This window comes from Telopea speciosissima, chromosome 2 (assembly GCF_018873765.1).
Source record: "Telopea speciosissima isolate NSW1024214 ecotype Mountain lineage chromosome 2, Tspe_v1, whole genome shotgun sequence".
NCBI lineage: Eukaryota > Viridiplantae > Streptophyta > Magnoliopsida > Proteales > Proteaceae > Telopea > Telopea speciosissima.
Genome location: NC_057917.1, coordinates 6,629,657 through 6,636,375, shown reverse-complemented (window position 1 = coordinate 6,636,375; position 6,719 = coordinate 6,629,657).

Genomic DNA, 6,719 nt, shown 5'->3' with positions numbered 1-6,719 from the left:
CATTGAGGCCTTCGTAGACCCTCTAGTGTGTCACCTCCTCATAACCACGCTCCTGTTCGCTCACTGTTGTTTGGAGCTTTTTGGAGCACTGGTTTTCCTGGTCGAGTACTTACTCTAGTCGCCTTTCCCCTTGTCCCCTTCTTCTTTAATCCCCTCCTCCTTCTGCTTTGCTTCCTGTATTCCGTGTTGTTTTTTCCCCCTTCCCTACTGGGCAGTTCGTTTCTCCTTGCCTCATGGATAGGGGTGAATCCTCTCGACCTCCCCCACCTGCTAAAGGTAAGGCACCTCTATACACAACCCCCTCGCCTGACTCGAAGGAGGATAACTCGCTACTCCTTGACGATGAAGCAGAAGACCTTATCAACTCTCACTCTAAACTCATACTCGTCGAAAAAGTTCTCGATGGTAAACCCTTCCGCCAACAGGCAGTTCACGAAGCCCTTATTGCAGCCTGGCATCTCCTCCACGACGTTCGCGTCACCGCGATGGATTCTCACCGCTTTCTCTTTCATTTCAGCCATAGCATCGATGTGCGAAATGTTCTTGAACGTAGCCCTTGGTCAGTTTCTGACAATCTGCTGCTCCTGGAGCGAGGCAGTGACCCTAGCCAGTGGTCCTTTACCACCGCCGAGTTTTGGGTCTAGCTACACGGTATTCCAAGTGAACTACTGCACCTGGACTTTGGTCTTCAACTGTCCTCAAAGTTAGGGACCCCTTATAAATCGATGTTGATCTCGGGAGGTCGTGGGGCTCAATGTGCTTCTTATTTTCGATCGAGAATCCAAGTGGACATCCACAAGCCCCTGAAGAGGGAACTGGTGATAAAGCGTCGGAATGGCTCCCAAATCCCAGTTCAGGTCCACTATGAGAAGCTTCCAATATTCTGCTATTACTGCTGATGTTTGGGTCACGACGAGAAGCGTTGTGAACGTTTTTTCGTTGCACAACAGCAACATCAGAGTAGCCATGGATGCAGAGAAGTGACCAGGTGTTGCCATGCCCCCCCTCTCCCTTTTGGCCCGCTGCTTCGAGCCTCGATTCCTGAACCACGGCTGCTAGACGAGGCCCCCCTTATCCTGGCCGAGGGCCCAATTGAGTCAGGGCAACAACTGAGGGTCACTATGCTTCCATCACCTCATCATCCCCCTGCCAGTGCCGGAGAAGAAACTCAACCTTCTGAGAGCCTCACAAGTAAGGGCACGCGTGATCTCTCCCCAACTTCCACCACGACACGCGTCAGGTACAGGCATTACCCGGCACACCCTGCCACCTTGCAGCTCTGTCACCCTAATTCCCAGAATCAGTCTATCTCTGTCACACCATCAGACCCTAGTTGTCTGTCCAACGAAGCAATGATTTCTGCTTTGGATCACTTCCATTTTCAAATCCCATCCATTAATCTCTCTCCAATCAATACCCTGACTCCAATCGTTAACATTGAGGATTCTTCCAACACCCTGATCGCTGCTCTCCAGTCCCACCTGAGTCATTTTCCTGGGGACGTTACCCCCCTTCTAAGCCTTCTTCCAATGTTATCCAGTTTCTCTATATCCCCACTTGGACCGCTTCCTAACGCCCTTAACCCCATCGTGACCTATAAGACTCCAAATCCCAATGGGCCTGGACCCAATACTGCTGTCCCCTCCTCTCTATCAGGTACAACAGAATCCCTTTCCCCTGAACCAATGCCTGCGCCGAACCTCACACCAACCTACCAGCTGCCCTCATCACCCCTTCCTGCACCCACAGTTCCCATCCTCCCTTCACTTCGGCTCAAGAAGCTGGCCAGAGAGAACCAACCTAGACTTATTGATCGTCTGAAACCGTCTGATAAACGAGCTTTTAAACCAAAACCCAAAAGAGCTAGAGTCTTACAGCAGGAGGTTACTGATTCTCTTAAGACCCCATCCTCTCAGGTTAATTTTTTAACGGATGGCCCCTCGGTGGTTGGGGGATATCAACCCCCAATGGATCCATGAAGGTCATCTCTTGGAACTGTCAGGGACTAGGGAGACCCCTAACGGTCCAATCTCTGTGCCACCTCTCCCAAGCCGTTCACCCTGACATCCTTTTTCTTATGGAGACCCATAGTTCGCGGAAGAAGATCTCGGCTATTGGGCGGCGACTAAAGTTGATGAATCAGTTCTCGGTGGATTGTATTGGCACAGCAGGTGGTCTGAGCCTTCTTTGAAGTAGTATGATATCCATTGAAATTCTGTATTCGGATCATAATATTATTGATGCCAAGGTGACTTCCAAATCAAATCCCCCTTTCTTTTTTACTTGTGTTTATGGTGATCCAATGAGATCTAACAGGCATTTTGTTTGGGAGCGTATCATCCAATTTGGAGCAGATAGACATGAAAATTGGATGGCCATGGGGGACTTCAATTCCCACTTATCGTGGCACGAGAAGTTGGGGGGAAACTCTAAGGCTAGCAGGGACATCTCCATCTTCAGGGGCTTCCTCGACTCCTGTAGTCTTTTTGACATAGGGTCCCACGGTCTTGTATATACATGGAATAACAGAAGAAAAGGTCCTGCCAATATCAGAATTTGCCTCGATCGAGTTCTTTCTAACCAAGCCTGGAAGACTTCATTTTCGAATGCCATTGCTGTGGTGCGGTCTATAATCGGATACTTTCCTGTAGTCGTCGACACTGAGGGTGGTAGATCTACTGGAAAGAAGCCATTTCATTTCGAGGCAATCTGGTTCTCCCATGCTGAGTGTAAAAATGTGGCCTCGGATGCTTGGAATATCCTAGTTACCGGTTCTGCTTCTAATCAAATTCACCTGAAGGCTCTGATTTGCAAAGATAGCTTCTCCAAATGGAATCGCGAAATGTTTGGCAATGTGCAACGCAAGATCGAAGGTTACATGCGGGAATTGGAAAAGATTCAAGATGACCTGTCTGAGATCTCCCAAGCCAGAGGCCGTGATATTGCAAAACTTCTCGAAATCGCGCTTCAACGTGAGGAGACGTTGTGGCATCAGAAGTCTCAAGCACACTGGCTGACCTGCGGGGACAGGAATACTCGCTTCTTTCATGCGTCTACTATTATTTGCCGATAGAGGAATAAAATTTTGCAGCTTTGATTGGGAAATGGCCAGTGGTCCAAGTCTGAAGACGAGGTTTTCTCAGAAGTTGTGTCTCGATACCAAAACATATTTGCATCTGAAGGGACTGACGACGCAGCCCTGTTTCAGGTTCTTCAGTGTGTCAAACCTTCGGTGTTGGAATCTGTAAATGACTTCCTTCTGAGAACCCCGGATAGCATTGAAATTAAGGCTGCTCTCTTTGCTATACTACCACTGAAATCCCCTGGTCCTGATAGTCTTCCCCCGGCGTTTTTTCAAAAATATTGGGACATTGTTGGATCAGACATTTGCAACTTTGTGGTTGAGGCTTTCCAGTCTGGTGTTCTTCCTAAGATTTCTAATGAAACATTCATTTGTTTCATTCCTAAGGTGGACCAGCCTGAGAATGTCGATCAGTATCGCCCGATCAGCCTATGTAATGTCATTGTCAAGATTGTCACTAAGATCACAGCTAACTGTCTCAAAGACCACCTGGAAGACATCATCTCCCCCTCCCAGTCAGCTTTCGTTCCTGGGCGCGCCATATCTGATAATATACTTCTAGCCCATGAGGTATTTCATTTTATAAAGAAGAAAAAGAAAGGCAAAAAGTGCTTTATGGCTCTCAAATTAGATATGGCAAAGGCGTATGATCGCCTGGAGTGGGCTTTCGTGGAGGGTGTTCTATTGCGCCTGGGTTTCTGTAGCAGATGGGTCTCTTTGATCATGTCTTGTATTACATCGGTTTCCTACAATCTTCTAATCAATGGGGCGGTCCGAGGTGCCATTACTCCTTCTCGAGGTATTCGGCAGGGCGATCCCCTCTCGCCGGCACTCTTTGTTCTTTGCACCCAGGCTTTGAGTTCGGTCCTTGAGCAGGCCCAAAACTAGGGGTCCATCAATGGCATGAGGGTACGCAATAGAACTTCCCCCCTTTCCCACCTATTTTTTGCTGACGACAGTCTGTTGTTCTCCACAGTTTTTCTTACGGAGATTCAAAATTTGAAAGACTGTTTGGATCTCTATTGTAAAGCTAGTGGTCAAGCTATCAATTGCCATAAGTCCTCTCTCACTTTCAGCCCCAACACGCCTCCAAAGTTCAAGAGGTGGTTTTCTCAGATCCTCAAAATGCCATATGGGGAGGGTCCGAAGAAATACTTGGGTCTTCCAAGCGAGTTTGGTGCTTCTAAGGTGAGGTTGTTTAGAGATATTTCAGAGAAGTCTTTGGCTCGGCTTCAAGGGTGGAAGCAGCAGTTCCTTTCTCAAGCCGGTAAAGAGGTTTTGATCAAGTCAGTAGCCTTATCCATGAACACTTTTGCGGCTTCCCACTTTAAGCTGCCAGCATCTCATCACTCAAAATTGAATAGGGTTGCCTCTCATTTCTTTTGGGGCGAAAAGGAAGGACGTAACAAGATGAGCTGGATATCATGGAAGCACCTGTGTAGATCGAAAGACAAAGGAGGGTTGGGCTTTAGGGATTCAGCTATCCACAACAAAGCCCTCCTGGGTAAGCTAGCTTGGAAGCTTTGGCAATGCCCTTCCTCTCCTTGGGCTGTGTTTATGAAACAGGTTTATTTTCCTCACTGTGACTTTCTTCATGCGGGGCTTGGCTCCAATCCTTCTTGGGCATGGAGGGGGATTATAGAAGGTCGAAAATGCATCTTGGATGGCTTGCTTTGGGTTGTCGGTACTGGGGAACAGATTAATGTGTGGAGTGATCAGTGGATACCCACCTCAAGTAATTTTAAAATCCAACATGCCCCTAGGCCCAATGCTCCTAATGCCGTTTTGGTTTCTAATCTCATCGACTTGGTGAACAAAGTGTGGAAGCAGGATTGGCTAAGTCAGGATTTTCACCCTCAAGATGTCGAGGGTATCTTGAATATTAAACTTGGACTCTTCCCTTCCTCTGATAAGCACGTGTGGGGAGGCGCAAAATCTGGAGTTTATTCTGTCAAGTCGGGATACCATTTCCTCTGCAATCAGAGAGATCGTCGTGAGCTTGTGGCATCCCCTCCCTCTACGACCTCCAGTTCACCTCTCCTTGTTCCTAAGTCGGTCTGGAGGAAGATTTGGTCCTGTAACACTATGCCTAAAATCTGGAATTTTTTGTGGAGGGCGTGCAATAATGGGTTGGCTACTAGGGTAGCTCTTTTGCAAAGACGCACAACCATTGATCCTTCTTGTCCTCGTTGCAGTGCCCTGTCTGAGACGATCAACCATATCTTATTGGATTGCCTGTTCGCTTGAGCTATCTGGTTTGGATCTTCGCTGTCTTATAGTCCTTCTTGCCTATCACCTTCCTTGGTTACTTTCATCAACCATTGGGGGGACTTTGATAAGCAGGGGAAACAAGCTTACACGCATGTAATTTGCAAGATCTCCTTCTTGTGCTGGAGCATTTGGTGCGCTCGCAACCGGCTTATCTTCGATGGATCGTGGTCTACCCTCAGGAAGTCCTTCATTAGGCAGAGAACCTTTCCCTGGAATTTCTTATGACTACCACTCCTCAGCATCGCCCCTCTAATCTCTCAGACTCAACGGATCCCAAGCCCCCTAGGAAGGGAGTTTGGTCTCCACCTCATCCTCCGTCCTTTAAACTCAATACTGATGCAGCCATCAAGTATGGGAAGCAAGGAATCGGATTTGTGATTCGTTCCTCTCGGCAAAGGATTATTTCAGCTGTGTCCAAGCCTACGCCTTTCTCTTTAGTGCTCTAAGGGGAAGCCATCGCGGTGCGTGAAGGATTGCTTTATTGTATCTCGTAGTGTATCGACGATGTCCTTGTGGAGTCAAATTGTAGGGAGCTCATATTGTACCTCACCGATCCTAGTCTACCCCCCCCCCCCCCCAAATTGAGCTAATCAACATCATGCAAGACATCCGTTGTTTGAGTCCTTGCTTTAATGCATATAATTTCCACCATGTTCCAAGAGAGATTAACAGCGTGGCTGACTCTCTTGCTAGGAAAACCGTGTCTATAGCGTGTGAGTCAGTCTAGCCACCTTCCACTCCTTGGATTTCAGACTTACGTAATTCGGATTCCTCGTGCTCGACACGCTTCAATGAATAAATTTACTTCCTACCAAAAAAAAAAAAAAGAATGACAAACCCAATCCCTCGGGGATCATGCAGTGCATCTATAAGTGTGCTAACGAACTGGGCTTTCTGTCTTCTTCATCTCATTACTAAAAACAAAAATCTGTCACTCTTCAGAATGGTTTTGATTCTATCCCTTGCACGAACAAGCTTGTGACGTTAAGAGATGGAAGTGATTCTAAGGGGTCTTGGCAAAGACCACCACCTCAGAATTAAGAGGTTATAAGTTCAACACTCCTTAGTACTAAACTATCAGAAAAAAAATGGAATTTTTTCGATCTTGACTCTGAAGGATCAGGTTGAGATCAGTTCTCATTATCAATGGCAATGTGTAATCAGGTCACTTACATTGTGGATTTTGGATCATCCCAAGAAGCCAAGATCCAACCATCAGACAAGGCCTCAATGGAACAATGCCAGTGGGAGCGAAGCACATAGAGGTATGGTTGGATGACAGTCAATACTTCAGCTACTTGACTTGGCAAAGGCAAATGATGAATTTCAAAATGAACACACTACTATTTTTTATTACAAGAGTTGA